Here is a 22,306-nt window from a genome sequence, read left to right on the forward strand (position 1 = left end):
AGACCCGATCAGGTGTACCCTCCAACTCTGTGGGACACTAGGGAAGTGTTTGCTGGGCCCCTTGCTGAGATATTTAGATCAATAGCCACAGGTAAGGTAGCAGAACACTGGAGGTTAGCTAACATGGTGCCACTATATAAGGTGGTAAGGAAAAGCCAGGGAACTATAGACCTGTGAGCATAACATCATGGCAGGCAAGTTGTTGGAAGGAATGCTGAGGGATAGAATTTACATGTGTTTAGAAAGGCAAGGAATGATTAGGGATAGTCAACATGGCTTTGTGCATGGGAAATCATGTCTCACTAACTTGATTGAAGTTTTTGAAGTAGTAATGAAAAAGATTGAGGGCAGACTGGGATGTGATCTATGTGGACTTCAGTAAAGTGCTTGCTAACCAGTCTACCACAAGGAGTCTTGGTCAAAGTTACAGCACATGGAACACAGGGAGAAGGAGCCATTTGGATACAGAACTTGCTCAAAGGTAGAAGACAGAGGGTGGTGGTGGAGGGTTATTTTTCAGACTGGAGGCCGGTGACCAGTGGTGTACCACAACTATGAGTATTAGGTCTGCCGATTTTTTTATTATTTATACAAATTATTTGGATGTGAACATAGAAGGTATGATTAGTAAGTTGCAGATGACCCCAAAATTGGAGTTGTAGTGGACAGCGTAGGTGGTTACCTCAAAGTACAACAGAGTTGATCAGGCCAATGGACTGAGGAGTAGTAGATGGAGTTCTATTTGAATAAATGTGAGGTGCTGTATTTTGGAAAGGTACATCAGGGCAGGACTTATGCAGATAAGGTCCTGGGGAGTGTTGCTGAACAAAGAGACCTTGAGTGCAAGTTCATAGTTCCGTGCAAGTGGAGTCACAGACAACTAGATAGTGAAGGTGGTGTTTGGTATGCTTGCCTTTATTGGTCAATGCATTGAGTACAGGAGTTGGGAGGTCATGTTGCAGCTGTACAGGACATTAGTTAGGCCACTTTTGGAATACTGTGTACAATTCTGGCCTCCCTGGTATAGGAAAGAAGTTGTGAAACTTTAAAGTGTTCAGAAAATATTTACAAGCATGTTGCCAGGTTTGTGCTATAGGAAGAGGCTGAATAGGCTTGGGCTATTTTCCTTGGAAGATCAGAGGCGGAGAGTGACATTATAGAGGTTTATAAAATCATGAAGGGCACGGATAGGTTGAATAGTTAAGGTCTTTGCCTCAGGATTTGGGGGGGGGGGGGGAAGAAAGGGGGCGCGGCGCAAAACTAGAGGCCATAGATTTAAGGCGAGAGAGAAAAAGAATTTAAAAAGGGACCTGAGGAACAACTTTTTACACAGAAATGACGTATGTATGGAATGAGCTGCCAGAGGAAGTGGAAGATGATGATACACTAAAAACATTTAAAAAGGTCTCTGGATGGGTATATGAACAGGAAGGGTTGAGAGAGCGATATGGGTCAAATGCTGGCAAATAGGACTAGATTAATTTAGGATATATGGTTGGCATGGACAAGTTGGACGAAGGGTCTGTTTCCATGGTCGACAACGCTATGATTCTGTAGCTCAGTTAGTTTGACCCCTGCAGTCAATCATAAAGGAGTTAACTGAACCTTTGAAAAAAAATAAAGCTCAATTCACTGAAGCCAGCATGGTTTCACAAAGGGCAAGCTGTGCTTGACAAACTTGGGAGTTCTTTGAGGATATACCCAGCAAGATGGATAACGAGGACCAGTGGATATGGTATCTCTAGATTTCCAAAAGGCATTTGATAAGGTGCCACATGAAAGACTGATCCAGAAGGTTAGATCCAGGGTGTTAAGGGTACACTATTGGTTGGAAATAGAGGATTGGTTGAATAACAGAAAGCAGAAGGTCGGGATAAATAGGTCCTTCTCTGGATGGTGAAATGTGGGGTACCGCAGAATTCAGTTCTTGGATCTTAACTATTTACAATCTATGTAAATGATCTGCAAGCAGGAACAAAGTGTCACATAGCTAAATTTGCAGATGATACAAAAATAGGTGGGAAAGCAGGCTATAATGAAGAGTTAAAGAGTTAACAGATGGATATTATTAGGCAATGAGAATGGGCCAGAATGTGGCAGATTGAGTTTAATGTGAACACGCTCAAGGTTGTCCATTTTGGCCAGAAAATAAAAGGGCAAATTACTATTTAAATGGGAAGCAGATTCAAAGCACGTCAGTGCAGAGGGATCTGAGCATCTTTGTGCATGAATTGCTGAAAGTGGGTATGCAGGTGCAGCATATGCACATTATAAGAAAGGCAAGTGGAATCCTGACACTTATTGCAAAAGGACTGAATTACAAAATAAAGAATTGTTATTACAATTATGTAAGGCGTTGGTGAGACCACACCTGGAGTATTGTGTCCAGTTTTGGTCTCCTTGAGGAAGGATGTGGTAGCACTGGAGGAAGTTCAGAGGAGTCTCACCAGATTGATTCCAGGGATGAAACAGCTGCTATTTGAAGAGTGGTTGAATAGCTTGGGCTTGTACTTGCACTTGCTGGAGTTCACAAAAATGAGGGAAGATCTGATTGAGGTATATAAAATGAGGGGATTGACAAGTGGATGTTGATTAGATGTTCCCTTTTGTGCATCAGTCTCAAACATGGACATAGATTGAGAAGAGGTAGTTTCAAACTGACATGAGGAGAAACTACATCTCTCAAACAGTTGTGAATCTGTGGAATTCACTTCCCCAGAGTGATGTGGAGGCAGAATCACTCAACATATTAAGAAATAGATAAGTTTCTGATGAAAAGTTGGATAAAGAGCTTTGGGGAGGAGGCAGGAAAATGGAGTTGAGACCAGGATAAGATCAGCCATGATCATTTTAAATGGTAGAGCAGGCTTGAAGGTCTGAATTGCCTATTCCTGCTCCCAATTCCTATGATCCTAAACTTCATTATTTAGTATGCCTGCCATTGCTGCTGGCACATTATCTTCATTGAGCCTAGACTGACCTCCTGGCCTCATGGTAATTATAGAATGAGGAATATTAGGTCATGAAATTATAGATGGTGATCGAATAGAACTCCATCACTGATACTTTATTGCACCACAGAATGCCTAGTTTTGAGCAGATGGATCGGTTCTGAATTTACTCAAAGTAGAAAGTAAACATTGCTCCTCAATTACAAACATTGCTCCTTAATTATATGCAAGTGGAGGGCATTAATTTGAGTACCACTTGAACAGGTGTAAAAAACTCACTGAAACCAAGATGCAGATGCTTATCATGTTTTACTCTAAATAAAATGTTAGATCAGTATGGATTAACCTCAATGCTACCCTTCAAGAACAAAATCAAATTGCCGGGGAAACTCAGCAGCCTGGCAGCATCTGTAGAGAGAAAAAGTGTCATTCTACAATGTTATTGCCAGAGGGTAAGGAACAAGTGAAATGGTTTGTGAGGCTGCCTAAAGCAAAAGACAAAGGCCAAAGGCTAGTGGTAATAGCAGTAAAGGAGAAAGAGATATTAAAAAGGGTGTAAATGAAGGGGTGAAAGAAAAAAATGGATCTGCTCTGATGAGAGGATTCCCCAACCAATTCCTCCCTCATCCATGTCTTGTTTTTGCAGTCTCTCAAAACAAAAGGTTCTGAACTTATGATAAAATTTGAAGTGTAGTCTTATAGATAAGCTGCGACATATTGGTGAAAATAACATTAGGTTTGTCTGGTCTGCGTACGCTTGTGGGTCCAGTGCCCAGACTAATGGTCTGTTTAGTTTCAAACTTGTAATAGCTTGACTCAACTGAATCGCTTACTAAGCCACTGATGAAGGGAAGTTAAGGGTCAGTAGATCATTCTGGCAATAATGACATAACAGATCAACTCAGAACCTACAGGCTTTTACAGGCCTATCCCAACAGCACTCAAATCTTCAGCCTATCTTTCAGTTGCACAAAACCACATGCATCACAAACTCCACTGACAGGACAGGATCAGAGATGTATAGCACGGAAAAAGATTCTTCGGTCCAACTCGACCATGCCAACCAGATATCCAAAATTAATCTAGTCCTATTTGTCGGCATGTGGTCCATATCCCTCTAAACCATTCCTATTCAAGTACCTATCCAGATGCCTTTTAAATGCTGTAATTGTACCAGCCTCCGATACTTCCTCTGGCAGCTCATTCCATACATGCACCATCCTGTGCGTAAAAAAATTGCTCCTTTTATATCTTTTATATCCTTCCCCTCTCACATTAAATCTATGCTCTCTAGTTTTGGATTCCCCCACCCTGGATAAAAGACCTTGGCCATTCACCTTCATGATTTTATAAACCTCTATAAGGTCACCCCTCAGCCTCCAACACTCCAGGGAAATAGCCCCAGCCTATTCAGCCTCTCCTTATAGCTTAAACTGTCCAACCCTGGCAACATCCTTGTACATCTTTTCTGAATCCTTTCAAGTGTCACAACCTTTGACTTATAGTAAGGAGGCAAGAATCAAAACACAATACTCTAAAAGTAGCCAAACCAATATCCTGTAAAGCTGCAACATGACCTCCCAATTCCTATCCTGACCAATTAACTGCACTGACCAATTAACGCAACTGTACCAAACACCTTCCTCACTACCTGCGACTCCGCTTTCCAGGAACTATGAACCTCTAGCCCAAGGTGTCTGTTTGGCAACACTCCCCAGGACCTTAACATTAAGGTGTACAAGTCCTGCCCTGGCTTGCCCGACCAAAACACAGCACCTGTCATTTATCTATGCAATTCATTTTCCAACTGTCTAACATACAATAACTACATGTAGCTGGACCATTCTGTAGTTTCAACAATCACCTCTGCATAAACAGGTTTCCTGTTATTCTTTCTGGTTTCCTGTGAAGGCCACTGTGTCAGTGTGCAGATAGCTGGTAAACTGTTTTGCACAATACAGCCCACGTGTCTATCAAGGAGTATTTGTCTAGACGGTCAAGAAGTCTATTCTAACTGTTCAAATCCATTTTTTCTCTTATGATTCCATAAAATAGAATGAACATTTCTCACTGCATTTAGAAAATATGATAGGAAGACAAATCCATCAAGTCACGAATTTTAGATTAGCATCCTGCCCCTCACTACCAGGACTTGGAATTACATAGAAAACAAGTCTTCTTTTTGACAACTGTGCTACAAACACCTCTCAAACCAGTCCCCTGTAAGGAGTTCAAAGGGCAATCTGCCATATTATTTCAGTACAAATTAGTGTCGAATAAGCTCTCAAAGAGATTGCAGGTATGGCTAACATGGAAAGGCTATTTGGCTAAAGTTCGGCCCCTCTCCCCTCCCCTCCCCCCCAAAAAAAAAGCTGAACAGGATTTGTTAAACATATTCATTCATGGGATGAGGGGGTCATGAGGGTTAGGCCAGCATGGATTACCCACCCCTAATTGCCCAGAAGGCAGTCAAGAGTCAGATTGCTGTCGATCTGGAATCACATTTAGGCCACACTAAGCAAAGAGGCAGACTTCCTCCCCTTAAAAGGGGATCAATGAACCAGATGTACTTTCATGACAATCACCAGTAGTTATATGGTTGCTCCTGGAGCAGTTTTTGTTAAATTGAATTCAATTTTCACCATCTGCCATAGTGGGATTTGGACCAATGCCGTAGAACATGGGCCAGGCATTCTGGATTATTAGTCCAGGGACATTATCACCGTACAGCGCCTCTGCTTAGATGAACCCGACACTGCATGCTAATATGGAAACACACTCCTTTCTTTAACAATGGTAACCAATGATTAGAAGTTTGTCCCGTTCTGTCCTGATGAATTTGAAATCTCTTTCATCTAGTTGTGCAGTATCATGGAAAATGCTTTGTTTTAAAAGCAGCACATAAATCATGAAAAATACAAGCTTTTGATGCAGTTCCCAAATTAGAAGCAGCTCACCTTAAGCTTTCTGAAAAGGGAGAATAGGGCAGGGTTGTGGTGCTTTTCAAAAAGGAAAGTTTCTGGAGAAGGGTAATATTCTGGAGCTGATCTCTTTTTAGTTGCTTAGGATGACACCAAAATTTGAGATATCAGGAAGATTTATTTTCATATTAGGAAACCTGTAACTTTTTACTCGAACAGAGTGAGAAACAAAGCACATTGGAGGAGTTAAGATAGATCAGTCATTTTCTAAATGAATGTTAAAACTGATAATTTAATTGCCTATGCCAATTCCTTTGTAAATTTGAATGAAATCAAAAATATATTGAAAAACAAAAAAACTAAACTTGCAGAATGTTTCAACAATGTTTACAAGTGGTGAATTTTAAGAAAAGTTTTTGGCATGATCAAAAACTGCAGAGAATCTTCAGAACTCAATGCTAAAACTGTGGGGGGGGAAACCCTGCAAATGCTGGATATTAGAAACAGAAAAAACAGAAATTTCTGGGAAAATTCAGCAGGTCTGGCAGCATCTGTGAAGAAAAAGCAGAATTAGTGTTTCAGGTTCAGTGAGCCTTCTTCAGAACTGGGTATACACCTTCGCTTTCAAATGTCTATTCTCACACTAGTGGCTATGTAATTCAAGCTTCAGAACCCACATGATACCCAAACACAACAAAACCAAGCAGTCAGAGATCTCCTAATGTCATGTAGTTTCAACAACCTGACACAGGAGTTGTTTTGGATTCAGTGATTGTAGTTTCACTCAAAATAACCAAGGTGGCCAAAATGGACATTGCATGAAATCTTTCAAATATTGAAGAAAAGGCACTTGTGCTCAATTGATTTATTTGAAGCTTGTACAGATACAGTGTCTCAGACTTGCATTGCTTGCATTTGTTTTCCAAAAAAAGTTCAAATTTGAACGGGATGCAATCAAAACCATTTTTCAGGTATAAAATAAATCTGCTCATAATTTTGTAAAGTTTATGTATTTTTAAAATATGATTGCACACGGGGGTTTTGGTTTCTCAGTTTCAAAATTGCAATTAAGTATTCCTGTCTGCAGGCCATTGTTACTTTTGCTAGCTTGTAAACTGCACATAACTAACTGGTTAACTGAAGATATTTTGCCAAGTGAAAACTTAAAAATTAAATGAAAGTAGAAATCAGGAAATAGTCTCCTCTAACTATCCATAGCATAACGACTCTTGCCTTCTACTAGCTCTGTTTACTTGTCCTCATTGGTTGATTTTATAGTAGCTTCCTCAGTTTTATTTATTTGTATGTTGTGGACATTACTGGTGAGACCAGCATTTATTGGCTTTCCCCGATGGCCAAGAGGGCAGTTAAGAATCAACTACATTGCTATGGGTCAGCACTTACACAAAGGTCAGACCAGGTAAGACATCAGATTTCCTTCCTGAAAGAAGATTAGCAAGCCAGTTGGGTTTGTATGACAAGTTGAAAATGGGTAAATGGTCACCATTAGGCTAGTTCTTTTTCCCCTCAGATTGTTAGTGAGTCCAAATTTCACCATCTGTCATAGTGAGCCTTAAACCAACCTTCTCTGAACTTTTGGCTGGGGATTGGATTACTTGGTCCAATGACATTGCCACTGCACCACCATCTTGTTCCTCTGCTTTTTCCTTTCTGTCTTCTCTGCCATCGCTCCATCTCATTGCCCCTTCCCTCATTTACTCACTCTTCTTCATCTCTTACCTTCCATCTCCTACATTAATTTCATTATACCCTATGTTCCGACCTCTCAAACTCAAAAATTCAAGCGTTCTTGATTATGTGTAAACATGAAGGAGATTTTAATATTGATAAAGCATATGTCTCAACTGCATACAATCACACTTTGAAACCCAGACAGGTGTGAAGTAGGCAGATGTGTCAGTGCATGAGACAACTATGCCGCAGAAAGCAAAGCAATCTAATGAGTTGAATTGTATTATTGTTGATGCTGCTTGAGGAAGTGATGCAAGTCAGATTTTTTTTTATTTAAGCACTGCGGACAAAGTCAGAATTTATTACCCATTCTTAATTGTCCTCATGAAAGTAATGCTGGGTGCCTTTTTTAACTCCTGCAGTTTACAATGCTATAAGGAAATGGGGGCATTCTTGGATCTTGGCTGAGTAACAGTGAAGAAATGGTGACATACTTCCAAGTCAAGATGCTGTATGGATTGGAGGGGAAAATTGCAATGGTGTTCCCATGCATTTATTGCCCTCGTCCTTCTAGGACAGCAAAGATCGTAGATTTGGAAAATGCTGTTGAAGGAATCTTGGTGAGTTGCTTCAGCACATTCTGTATATGGTACACAAGGCAACCACTGTGCATTGATGCTCGAGGAAGTGAACATTTAGGGTGACGGATTGGGTGCTTTGCCCTGATTGGTATTAAGTTCGAAAATATTACATCAAACCCCTGGCTTATGAACCATAGAGTGGATAAGCTTTGGGGAGTCAGGTGGTCAGTTATTCAGCCTAAAATTCCCAGCTGACCAGTTCTTTCACTGCAAAAATTTTGTGAGCTCATCCAGTTTAGTTTCTGGTCTTTCGTAAACTCCAACATGTTGATGGTGCAATGCTGTTAGAATGTCAAAGGACAATGGTCATTGCATGGCACTTAGGTGGGAAGTGATATTCCCACTGCATAAGTGGGAAGTTTGAATGTTATCCAGGTTTTGCTGTATATGATTACAGAGTGCTTCAGCTTCTGAGGAAATGTGAATGGAATAGCAATCATGCAATGAGTGTCATTGATGGAGCAGCTGAAGATGACCAGGCCTACAGTATCATCCTGAGGAACTCCTCCAGTGTCCTGCAGCTCCCAACAATTATATCCATCTTTCTTTACATCAAAAATAATACAAAGAACTGCAGATGTTGGAGATCTGAAACAAAAACAGATATTGTTGGAGAAATTCAGCAGGTCTAGCATTATCTGTAGGGAGAAAACAGTTAACATTTTAAGTCCGTTGACTAGGAGTCACCGGAATCGAAACATTAACTGCTTTCTCCCCACAAATGCTACCAGACCTATTCAATTTCTCCAGCAGTTTCTGTTTTTGTACCTTTATGCCCAACTTGACTTCAGTCATTAAAAATTTTATACAGATTCCCACTAACTTCAATTTTGCTTGGGCTCCTTGACATCACATTTGGTTAAAATGGTGCTAGAAGATCACCCCAGTCTTCCAATTGCAGCACAAATCTTTAATATCCATCTGAACAATCAGAAGAGTACACCTAATGAATGGGAAAGGCACTGCCTATGAAGCATTGTAACTTTAATTTTTGCTCAGGCCCTGACGCGAGGTTCAAATTCATAACCTTATAACTTTAACCCACTTACATTAGATCCTATCAAAACATAATAAACTTGTTTTGCTGTGCAGCAAATTGGACCACAAGACACATTCCTATCTGGTGTTGAAAGTGTACCAGTGTTGTTCCATTTGGAATTTAAATTATTTCAGCTGCAGAAAATCCTACAAGTCAGCACTAACTTATTAGTACATTCCTGAAGTAATAGTTTATAATAATTGCACAGAAGAAATAATTTCAGACTTAGACAGAACAATGCCATCTATTATTTTATCGATACTATGTGGACATGCAGCTGCAGGAGGTTAACAGTTTCTCAGTAACAACAGCAATGCTACAAGTGAAATGTCATCACTGCAGGCTAAACATAAGAGTTCTGAAAAAGGGTGAACATTGCAGCCAGGTTTCTTTTAAGTTGTTTTACCAGCACTTTGTCTTTACGTCGGTTTTCACCACGTTAGGCAAAACTTAATAGTGCTTTGGGAATACAGGTTGAAAAAAATACTGTTAGCAAACCGTTATAAAAAGGAATCGGAAAATATACATTCACAAAATTGCTGACAAAGGGCAATAGAGAGAAACATGAAACAGCACAGCAAATCCAACGTAGGCTAACATTCCAAGACTCTTTACAGATGGTAAGAAACTAAAATGGATTTTAAGAGCAAGCAATTAGAAGAGGTAAAAAAAAATGTAATTACGGAGATGGACTTTGAAAGCATTTAAAGGGGGGAAAAGGGGAAATATTTAAAAAGGGAACTGTAGAGAGCAACCAAAGCTGCTAAAGGCTCTTGCTCCAATGAAGAAATAGAATATAAATAGAAGCTGAGAATCAGAAGGGGCTTATACAGCTGGAGCAAGCTGAAGAGGAAGGGATAAAGATCACCTAGGGTACAGTCTATAGAGGATGACTCAGGATTTTAAACATATGCAATAAAAAAAGCAAAGAGATCAGGTTCCTTCTCACAAATCATTAGATAAACTGCAACAAAATCACTTCTTCCTCTGGATCACCCATATTAGGAGAGAAAGAAGGCTCCAACACAGAAATACAAAAGAAAACAATTGCTGAGATAATAATAAAAATTAGAAACTATGGTTATTGTGGAATCCCTATAATGTAGAAGCAGGCCATTTGAGTCCAGACCAACCCGCTGAAGAGCATCCCACAGAGTCTCACCCCTTACCGTATACCTGCAAATCTCTATTTCCCATGGCTAATCGACCTAACTTGCACATCCCTGGACACTCTGGGCAATCTTAGCATGGCCAATCCACCTAACCCGCACATCTTTGGACTGTGGAAGGAAACTGGAGCACCCAGAGAAAACCCATGCAGACACAGGGAAAATGTGCAAACTCCACACGGACAGTCATCTGAGGCTGGAATCAAACCCTCAGTGGTGCTGTGAGGCAGCAGTGCTAACCACTGTGCCTAAAGTCCTAAAGAAACTAAAGCAGCATGGATTTAAAGTTGGCTGAGTGACAAGAGAGAGATTAGTGGCGAAGAGTTATTCTAATCCTTTCTCAGACACTGTTCTTTCTTCAACTGGAGCATTGTATTCAATTCTGGGCATCATGGTTTATGAATGATGTGGAGCCACTGCAAAGGGTACAGAAATATTTACAAGAATTGTTCCAAGATGGTGGGAGACTTCAATTAAGGCTGAGAGGAGATTTGTTTGGGGTATTCAGTATCACACCAGGTCTGGACAGCTTGGAGAAGGAGAAGATGTTCCCATCAGCAGAGTTGAGAATGAAAGGACAATAATTTTAGGTAAATAGCAAAGAACCAACAGTAACTGAAAGAATGATTACATTATACATTGGGTGGAATGCACTGCCTGACAGGATGGTGGAGGCAGGTTCAATTATTGCTTTCTAATGGGAAATGTTTATTTTTTGAAAAGAAAATTGTGCTACGCAATGGAGAAAAGAAAGGGGAGTGGTACCAGGCCAGTTACAGAGTGTGATGTGGCCTCCTTCTATGCTACAAATATTCTATAAAATTAAGTCAAAAGAAATTTTGACTGGATTCAAAACTGACAAGCTAAGATGATAACAGAGGTATTGTTATCACTGGTGAGCCAGGATCTAGAGGGCAGTAAAAAAAAAAGGAACAGAAGAAGAATTTATAAATGTTCACTTTTTGAAGAGAAAAAAAAATGGCTAGTAAAGACATGAAACACCCAACTAGGAACAGCTTGGTCATAAAGGTTGGACTACAGCCAACTTCAGGCTTTAAATTCACCCCATTAACCAATATGGTTCACTTCCCTTACAAATGCACAAATAAATGATTCATGGTGCTTTGTGGACCAAATCCATAAAATCTGATAATAACAGCTTTCCAGTTGCCAGAATGTATAGAAGCTGAAAGAAGTTGTGCAGAGGTAAAACATGGAGGGTTACACTGTTATTAATACCTCAACAATAAAAACCTGAATTCAAGCTAAGGTTGAGAGTGATTGCCGTTGAGATCAAGCCAACAGATGACTAAATATATCAAGAAACTCTAACAAAACCACAAATGCGAATTTTTTTTCGTGAGGGTGTTTGTGGGAGAAAGACGACTCTGAACTTACTACAATCATATCTCTAGAAGAAAGGAGGGCTGTGGTTTTTCTGAGGACAATTATTAGCATTTTGTTGCCTGCACAGTGAAACTCCTCATGTGAAGGTAGTTGATACCCAAATGCAATGAGACCCAAACAACATTCTAATGTGGGCTATTAAGGGTCAAGGGCATCATAAATCTTACATGTTCCAGATAATGAGAGAATATCACAATCTCCCTTGATGATCAACAGCAATGCCATAGTTGAATCTCTCACTATCAACATCCTGTCATCAACATCATCCTGCACCAATCAACCACACCGCCCCGGGCCCAACATTTCAACTCCCCCTCCCACTCTGCTGAGGACATGGAGGTCCTGGACCTCCTTCACCGCCGCTCCCTCACCACCAGACGTCTGGAGGAAGAATGCCTCATCTTCCGCCTCCGAACACTTCAACCCCAGGGCACAACGTGGACTTCAACAGTTTCCTCATTTCCCCTTCCCCCAACTCGCCCTAGTTCCAAACTTCCAGCTCAGCACTGTCCTCATGACTTGTACGGACTTGTCCTACCTGCCTATCTCCTTTTCCACCAATCCACTCCACCCTCTCCTCTCTGACCTATCACCTTCATCCCACTCACCTATTGTACTCTATGCTACTTTCTCCCCACCCCCACCCTCCTCTAGCTTATCTCTCCACGCTTCAGACTCACTGCCTTTATTCCTGATGAAGGGTTTTTGCCCGAAATGTCGATTTAGAAGCTCCTTGAATGTTGCCTGAACTGCTGTGCTCTTCCAGCACCACTAATCCAGAATCTGGTTTCCAGCATCTGCAGTCATTGTTTTTATCATCATCCTGTGGTCAACCTGAAACTGAAATTAGCCTAATCATACTGTACTAGTCTATGTTTTGTGTACTGGGTTACAAGAACAGATCAAAAGCTGGAAATCCTGCAGCCAGCCATCACCATCTTACTCCCCAAAGTCTGTCCACTATCTTCAAGAAATGGAATACTCTCTCCTTGGCTATATAAGTATAGCTCCAACAATAGAAGTAGCTTGACACCATACAAGATGAAGCAACTGACTTGACTGATCAATCACCTTAAATATTCACTGCCTCCACCACTGGAAGCAACATACCAGATGGACAAGCCTAGTGGTATTATCACTGGACTGTTCATTCAGAGACCCAGGTAATGTTGTGGGGACCTGGGTTAGGCAGATGGTGGAATGTGATTTCAATAAAACCTGGAATTACAGGTCTCATGATGACCATGAATTCATTATTAATTATTGGAAAAACCCACCTGGTTCACAGTTGTCCTTTAGGGAAGACGACTGCCATCCTTGCCTAGTCTGTTTTACATGCGACTCCACAGCAATATGTTTGAATCTTAACTGGCCTTTGGAAAATTAGGGTTAGGCAATAAATGCTGGCCTAACCAGTGATGCCCCATACCCATGAACAAATATATAAGATAACTTAACAAAACCCCTTCGAGAAGTGGAGAGCTTCCTTCCAAAGCAATCTACCCACATTTTCTAACTGGAGTTTAATTGTTGCAACTACATTGACTGATGTTGCAAATTAAGACCATGAGGAAGTATCAACACAGCTGACTGCAGGCATCCTTCTGCAAGTTCCAACAGGCAATTACTTGGCATCTGGAGGCCTCCAAAAAGATCCCAGCTTGGTGTTAGAATCAGAGACACCAGGTCTGGAGGCTCACTGCAGGCTGAGTCTTGATCAAAAAGGTTCTTACAGACACAGCAACCCCAGGAAGAACACTGTTTAAACAGATAGGAGAAGTTGACTACTAACGAGGACAGTAGAGTGGAATGAGTTTTGGCAAGTCTAAAAGAGGCCATATATTTAGGCAAGTGCCAGTTATTGAATGGCAACTGAGGCCTTGGGTAGGCACTCAGTCCATCAGGGTAGAATTGAAGTTGTTTTTTCTCAAGTGTTTTCTGAGATGATGATCTTGACTGCTGACAACACAGCATGAAGATTTCACCAAAAATCCTTAGGCAGCATCTTCCAAACCACAGCTACTTCCATGTGGATGGACAAGGGCAGCAGTTACTTGGGAAAACAATTACCTGCAAGTTCCCCTCCAAGCCACTTACCCCATCCTGACTTGGGAATATAATCACCATTCCTTCACTATCATTGCATGAAAGTTCACCACTACCGTCTCAGGTGCAACTTTGTACAGACAATAAATGTTGACCAGCCAGTAACTCCCAAAGTCCACAAGCGAACAAATGAAAAAAGGTCTCTGCTTAATCTCTCACACTCGCCTCCAGAAACCAAAAGAATAGAAAGCAAGGTTAGTACTCAAAGTTTGTGCGAAGATTTGTAGCTCGGGTGCTCGTTGTTGTGGTTCTGTTCACCGAGCTGGAAGTTTTTGTTGCAAACGTTTCGTCCCCTGGCTAGGCGACATCATCAGTGCTTGGGAGCCTCCTGCAAAGCGCTTCTTTGATGTTTCCTCCGGTGTTTATAGTGGTCTGTCCCTGCCGCTTCCGGTTGTCAGTTTCAGCTGTCCGCTGTAGTGGTTGGTATATTGGGTCCAGGTCGATGTGTTTGTTGATGGAGTTTGTGGATGAATGCCATGCCTCTAGGAATTCCCTGGCTGTTCTCTGTCTGGCTTGCCCTATGATAGTAGTGTTGCCCCAGTCGAATTCACGTTGCTTGTTGTCTGCGTGTGTGGCTACTAAGGATAGCTGGTCGTGTCGTTTCGTGGCTAGTTGATGTTCATGTATGCGGATTGTTAGCTGTCTTCCTGTTTGTCCTATATAGTGATTAGTGCAGTCCTTGCATGGTATTTTGTACACTACATTTGTCTTGCTCATGTTGGATATCGGGTCCTTCGTTCTGGTGAGTTGTTGTCTGAGCGTGGCTGTTGGTTTGTGTGCCGTTATGAGTCCTAGTGGTCGCAGTAGTCTGGCTGTCAGTTCCGAGATGCTCCTGATGTATGGGAGTGTGGCTAGTCCTTTTGGTTGTGGTATGTCCTCGTCTGGGGTCTTTCTCTTAGGCATCTGTTGATGAAGTTGCGTGGGTATCCGTTTTTGGCGAATACCTTGTATAGGTGTTCCTCCTCTTCTTTTTGCAGTTCTGGTGTACTGCAGTGTGTTGTGGCCCTTTTGAATAGTGTCCTGATGCAGCTTCGTTTGTGTGTTGGGGTGGTTACTTTCATAGTTTAGGACTTGGTCTGTGTGTGTGGCTTTCCTGTATACCCTTGTGGTGAATTCTCTGTTTGGTGTTCTCTGTACCATCACGTCTAGGAATGGGAGTTGGCTATCCTTTTCTTCTTCTCTCGTGAATCGGATTCCTGCGAGTGTGGCATTGATGATCCGGTGTGTTTTTTTTATTTCCGTGTTTTTAATGATTACGAACGTGTCATCGACATATCTGACCCAGAGTTTGGGTTGAATTTGTGGTCGGACTGTTTGTTCTAACCTTTGCATAACTGCCTCTGCTATGAGTCCCGAGATTGGTGATCCCATGGGTGTTCCGTTGATTTGTTCGTATATCTGGTTGTTGAATGTGAAGTGTGTTGTGAGGCACAAGTCCAGTAGTTTGAGTATGCCGTCTTCGTTGATAGGTTCAGCGTCCTGTTTTCTGTTCTGTATGTCCAGTAGGTTGGCTATTGTTTCTCTGGCTAGGGCTTTGTCAATTGAAGTGAACAGTGCCGTCTCGTCGAATGATATCATGGTTTCTTCTTTGTCTATGTGTATATTTCTGATGATGTCCAAGAATTCCTGTGTTGATTGTATAGAGTGTTTGGATCCGCTGACCAGGTGTTTCAGTTTCTGTTGTAGTTCTTTGGCCAGTTTGTATGATGGTGTCCCTGGCAGTGATACTATGGGTCTGAGTGGGATGTCTGGTTTGTGTACTTTAGGTAATCCATAGAATCTGGGGGTGTTGTTGCTTTCCGGTTTCATTCTTTGTAGGTCAGCTCTGGTTATCTGTCCGTTTTTTTGTAGATTCCTTAGTGTGTTATTTATCCTATTGATGAGTTGTGGTGTGGGGTCAAATTCCTTCATTTGGTAGGTGTTGAAATCTGCAAGTAGTTGTTGTGCTTTTTGGATGTAATCAGATTTATCCTTAGTAGCCACACACGCAGACAACAAACAACATGAATTCGACTGGGACAACACTACCATTATAGGGCAAGCCAAACAAAGAACAGCCAGGGAATTCCTAGAGGCATGGCATTCATCCACAAACTCCATCAACAAACACATCGACCTGGACCCAATATACCAACCACTACAGCGGACAGCTGAAACTGACAACCGGAAGCGGCAGGGACAGGCCACTATAAACACTGGAGGAAACATCAAAGAAGCGCTTTGCAGGAGGCTCCCAAGCACTGATGATGTCGCCTAGCCAGGGGACGAAACGTTTGCAACAAAAACTTCCAGCTCGGCGAACAGAACCACAACAAGGTTAGTACTATTGCTACGTACACCTGGGTGAAGAGGTGATGACCTTAATCAGCAGTTCCAAAAGAGAACAACCAAGGATTTCACACTATGCCTGTTAAACAATGCATCATGAAAGCCATTTAAATAATCTAATAATCTGGCCTGTTTGTTATTTTCTTTTTATTTACCCCCTTAACTCTGTTTGTCAGTCTGACTGTCTTTTGCTTTTAGCCCTTGTTCACAAATATTTTGGATTTAAAGGATAGACATTAATGAGTTTCCCTGTGTTTAATTTTTTCTCTGCTAAAGTTATTGTGTAGGGTGCATTATTGTTTGAGATACAAAACCATTGTCTGGAATTGGTTATTCAAAAAGTCTGATCAGGGAACCACTGTAGTAACTACGGAGGGTCTTTGACAGTTTAATTTTACTATGTTGCGAATATAAAGGGAGAAAGGCTGATTTGGTTTGACTGTCTGTCTCCATATCATAACGCCAACTCCACTCAAGATTAACCATCCCCACAAAACAATTCCATTCGCCCAAATCCCAATTACCTTGGACATCATCTCCCCTCTTGACTTAACCTGACTGGATTTCAATCTATTTGTCCTCAACCCCAGACCACACCTATCCAATCACTACCAATTACAGAAATATTACAGAACACCTACAGTGTAGAAGCAGGCCATTTGGCCCATCAAATCCACACCGACCCTTGAAGAACATCCATCAAGACCAGTCTATCCTATCCCCATTTTCCCATGGCTGATCCACCTAGCCTGCACATCCCTGGACACTATGGACAATTTAGCATATCTAATCCACCTAACCCACACAACTTTGGACTATGGGAGGAAACCAGGGCACCCAGAGGAAATCCACGCAGACATGGAGAGAATGTGCAAATTCCACATAGACAGTCATCGAGGCTGGAATTGAACCCAGGTCCTTGGTGCTGCAAGGCAGCAATACTAACCACTGAGCCTGATACTCATGCCCAATATTCCCCCCACCCCCACCCCCAGCCGATTCTCTTCCAAACACTTCAACCTCATCTTGTCTTCATCTACCATCTACCCTCTTATCCATGCACATCACTCACCCATATTCATTCACTCGAAATCATTTAAAAAAAATTGAGCAAAAGCAAACTAGATTTTGACATTAAACTTTTAAGGTGGTTTTAGAAATGATTTCACAATTAAGTAACATTAAATGCTTAAAAGAAATGGAAACATAATTGGAAAGCTAGATAACATCTAAATAATGCTTCGTTATGCTTGTCTTGTGGTTAACTCTATGCTATTTGCTACTGCCACTAAGGGGTGTTCACACCCAGGTCATCTGGTGTTTGGGTGATGATGGTTGGTGGCTTTGCCTCCCTAGCACTACATTCAGGCTTAGACAGGAGCCCACAATGTAAACATCCAGAACAAGACAGATTGAGAAGTCTTCCATCAAATATACAGAAAAGTAAATGTGATTATCATGGGATAGATGTATTCCAATATAAAATGAGGTTCTGGATCATTGCCTTTGCTAGCTGATAGGACAAGGGCAGCTAACACACAGGTACACCACTACCTGCAGACTCTCCTCCACACTCCATCTTGACTTAGAAGGATATCACCAGCACCTTCTCAGCAGCAAACTGAGATGTAGATCAAATGCTGGCCATGGCAACAATGTTTATATCCCATAATGATTAAGAAAATAATTGATTTCAGCAGTAATAGGTTACAAGAAATTGGATAACAGGGATTGAAAGCGATCCTTCCAGTTTATGTTAAAAACTACTCAGTGTTTAATAATCAAAAATTACAAATAAGACTCGCGAATTTATTATTGATAGATTAGATGGCACAAACAGGTGAAACGAAAGTCTCGTATAAGATTTGACTTAACGATCTTGGGAACAAAACGTTATTGTGTGTTGGAACCAATATACAAGCCACAGTTCCTATAATCTACTCAATGCCAGCTACAGCAATCAATGTTTGAGGCCACGCTAAACTCCCGTGGAGGAGTTACGCAGGCCAAATACACCATGTGTGAATTTCTAACTGTGACTATGGAACTAGTAAGTTCCACCAATTCCTAAAGAAAATATTTTTTAAAAATAGGATCTTTATAAAATCAGCAGCCTACTTATATCAACCTGGATTTACTGGTAGCATGTTCACTTCTGAAATCAGAAAACCTGTGTTTATCCGTGCTGTACATTTCTATGACTCTAAGTAAGCAGGAGTTGAGTGTGTAATGTAGGCTGACAATTAGGTGCATACTGAAGAAGTCTCACTGGCAGAGGTTGTCTTTTGATTAAGATGTTAAACTGACATCTTGACTCCCTTTTGAAGAGCAGAGAAATATGCCTGGGATCTAGACAATATTTATCCTTTGTTTCCAGTAAAATTTCTGTTTGTGGGACTTTATTATAATAAAATAACAAGTTAAGACCACTGATTTGAGGTCTGCACAAGGGTCAATGGACTCGAAACATTAACTTTTTCTCTTCACAGATGCTGCCAGAGTTGCTGAGTTTCTCCAGCAACTTCTGTTTTTGTTTGTGCGTTTTGACTGTTGTGTTTGGTAAACTCGCCTCCGAGCTTACCTTTTCAATCAAGACCCCTACCCACCTTCCAAGGACCCCTTTGCCCACCTCCAACACAGTCCATCCACCTGGACGCCCCATGCCAGTCTGTAACCTGCCCTTGACCTCTATTTCCAACTACCACCAAGACATCAACTGCCTCAGCCTGTCTACCCCCCTCCACTCTCTCATCCTCATAACGTGCAACTCTCTACTCCTTCAGCTTCAAACCCAACCTCACCATCAAAGTAGAGGATGGGGGGGGGGTGCAGTGGTAGTTTGGCACACTGACCTCTACACTGCTAAAGCCAGATGCCAACTCGAAAACACCTCCTCCTACCACCCTCTTGACCATGACCCCACCCCTCCATCTCCCAGACCACACACAACCTCATCACCTCAGGAGATCTCCCACCCCCAGCATCCACCCTCAGTTTGGGAACCCCGCACCACCCGATTCTACCTCTTACCCAAGATCCACAAGCCTGACCACCCCAGCCAACCCATTGTCTCAGCCTGCTCCTGCCCCATTGAACTCATCTCCACCTACGTCGATACTGTCCGATCCCCACTGGTCCAGGAACTCCCCGCATACATTTGGGACACCACCCACACCTCCATCAACTCGAAGACTTCCGTTTCCCTGGCCCCCAATGCCTCAGCTTCACTATAGACATCCAGTCCCTCTGCACCTCCACCCATGACCTGCCTCCAAACTCTCCATTTCTTCCTCTCCCAACGTCCCCACCAGTACTCTGCCACTGACACATTCATTTATTTGGCTGAACTGGTCCCTCACCCTCAACAATTTATTCTTCCAATCCTCCCACTTCCTCCAGACGATAGGGGTATCCATGGGCACACACATGGGCCCCAGCTATGCCTGTCTCTTTGTTGGCTACATAGAACAGTTCATCTTCCAGAGTTACACTGGCAACACTCCCCACTTCTTCCTCTGCTACTTTGATGACTGCATTGGCACCACCTCATGCTCCCGCGAGGAGATTGAACAGTTCATCAACACATTCCACCCTGACCTTAGGTCCACCTGGCCTATCTCTGACACCTCGCCTTCTTTCCTGGACCTCTCCATCTCCATCAACGGTAACTGACTTAACATTATAAACCCACCGACTCCCACAGCTATCTGGATTACACCTCCTCCGACCCTGCCTCCTGCAAAAATGTCATCCCCTATTCCCAATTCCTCCGCATCCGCTGATTCTGGTCCCAGGAGGACCAGTTCCACCATAGAACACACAAATGGCCTCCTTCTTTAAAGACCGCAATTTCCCCTCCCACGTGGTTGAATATGCCCTCCAACACATCTCATCCACATCCTGCAACTCCGTCATTGAACTCCACCCCTCCAACTGCAATAGGGACAGAACCTCCCCAGTCCTCACCTTCCAACCTACCAACCTCCGTATACATTGCATCATTCTCCACCATTTTCGCCACCTACAAACAGACCCCACCACCAGAGATATCTTTCCCTCCTCATCCCTATACGCTTTCCATAAAGATTGTTCCATCCGTGATTACCTGGTTTGGTCCAAACCCCCAACAGCCCACCCTCCCCTCCTGGCACCTTCCTCTGCCACCGCCGTACGTGCAAAACCTGCGCCCACACCTCCTCCCTCACTTCTGTCCAACTCCCCAAGGGAACCTTCGACATCCAAAGCTTCACTTGCACTTCCACATGTGTCATTTACTGTATCTGTTGCTCGCGATGCGGTCTCCTCTACATTGGGGAGATTAGCCACCTCCTTGCAGAGCGCTTCAGAGAACACCTCCGGGACACCACGCCAATCAACCCCACCGCCCCTGGCTGAACATTTCAACTCCCCTTCCCACTCTGCCAAAGACACGCAGGTCCTGGGCCTCCTCCATCGCCATTCCCTCACCACCCAACGTCTTTGCTTCCGCCTCGGGACCCTTCAACCGCACGGCATCAGTGGACTTCACCAGTTTCCTCATTTCCCCATCCCTCACCTTACCCCAGTTCCAACCTTCCAGTTCAACACAGTCCCCATGACCTGTCAATCTTCCTTCCCACCCTATCACCTTCCCCTCCACCTTACTGTGCTCTCAGCTACCGTCCCCCAGCCACTCCCACCTCATTTATCTCTCCACCCCCGAGGCTCCCAGCCTCATTCCTGAAGAAGGGCTTTTGCCTGAAACACGAATTTTCCTGCCCCTTGGATGCTGCCTGACCTGTTATGCTTTTCCAGCACCACTCTAACCTTGACTCTAATCTCCAGCATCTGCAGTACCCACTTTCGCCTGTTTGGTAAGAACACCTACATGCAAAAGGTAATGCAGCCAACTTTGGGATGTACATGGTATGAAAGTTACTATAAAAATGAACATTCTTGCAATCTAATGCCTCAGCAAAACAGGTCTCAAATGTTAAAGCAATGTTTTAACATCTATGAAGGGCCTGTTTCCACACTATAGGGATTCTTTGTCAAATTATTGGTCTTTGTTAATCAAACATATGAAAAACTCTCAAACAACTATAATTTAACAAAGTACATGGCAACTCATGTTAAAAAAATCAAAACTAAATTTTTAAGCTACAGATTGCATTTCAATTTAAAATGGAAGTCAAAAGCCTAAGGCAGCTTTATTTGTTCTCTTCTCATCCACCCAGAGAAAGCCTGTTTGTGTTGTGCTGTGCAAGGCTGAAGGTGCCTTTTGTCTCGTGGTTGAATAGTCAAGCCAAATAAATTCCCTCATGCCAGATTTCAATATTAAGATGAAGGTGTAGAAAGATTCTAAATTTGAACAGTGAAAACTGTAGTTTTGACATGACAATTAAGATTTCTGTAGGGACTGTTCGCTGTAGGGAGCATTTAACTTTCTTGACAGCCAGCTTTAAGGTTGCAAACACCTTCAGTTTTCTGGTCATATACAAGCAATTCAATAGTTCCCTTGTGGAAGAGGTACTGACAACATACCTCAACCTATTCAGCTTTGTGAATGCACATCTTTACATTAAGTGTTTGAATCATTACTCATATCAGTTTAAGTCTAGATCTAAAATCACAAATGCAAATAAGGAATCTTATGTTTGACTTGAGAAAGTATACATTTGTCTTGCTTCATTTCAGACTTAAAATCCCTGAAAAATGGATCATTACGTACTATTGCAAGTTAATAGATTTCCACAGCACAGCAGAATCGCAGAATGTCAACTTAAGGTCAGAGTGCTAAGAACCCAATTTCTCCAATCTTAGTTGCAACTATGGGAAGATACCAAAGAAAGTTCCTTTTTTTTTTAATTTCATGAGCAGTAGGTATCAATGACAAAATTAGTATTTGTTGCCCATCCCTAATCACCCTTAAATTGAGTGGCTTGCTATGCCATTTCGCAGGGCAGTTCAAATTAAACCACGCTGCTGTGAGTATGGAGTCACACACAGGCCAGGTTAAGGTGGCAGATTTTCTTTATCAATGCCATTAACAAACCAGATAGGTTTTTAAAAT

General features: G+C 42.3%; 2 protein-coding genes across 4 annotated transcripts in view; one reads left to right on the forward strand and one right to left on the reverse strand.

Moving 5' to 3' along the window:
* dtx2 (deltex 2, E3 ubiquitin ligase) overlaps positions 1-22,306 on the reverse strand; it is an 86,695-nt gene that overhangs the window by 63,285 nt on the left and 1,104 nt on the right. The window lies entirely within an intron of this gene.
* Positions 21,022-22,306, forward strand: part of lrwd1 (leucine-rich repeats and WD repeat domain containing 1) — an 83,447-nt gene continuing 82,162 nt past the window's right edge. The window contains exon 1 of the mRNA XM_087977523.1: positions 21,022-21,130. The gene's annotated coding sequence lies outside the window, so the exon portion shown is untranslated. The remainder of the gene's footprint in view (positions 21,131-22,306) is intronic.

Source organism: Chiloscyllium plagiosum, unplaced genomic scaffold (genome assembly GCF_037043375.1).
Source record: "Chiloscyllium plagiosum isolate Xiang-an unplaced genomic scaffold, Cpla_swu_hap1 HiC_scaffold_31, whole genome shotgun sequence".
Taxonomy (NCBI): Eukaryota; Metazoa; Chordata; class Chondrichthyes; order Orectolobiformes; family Hemiscylliidae; genus Chiloscyllium; species Chiloscyllium plagiosum.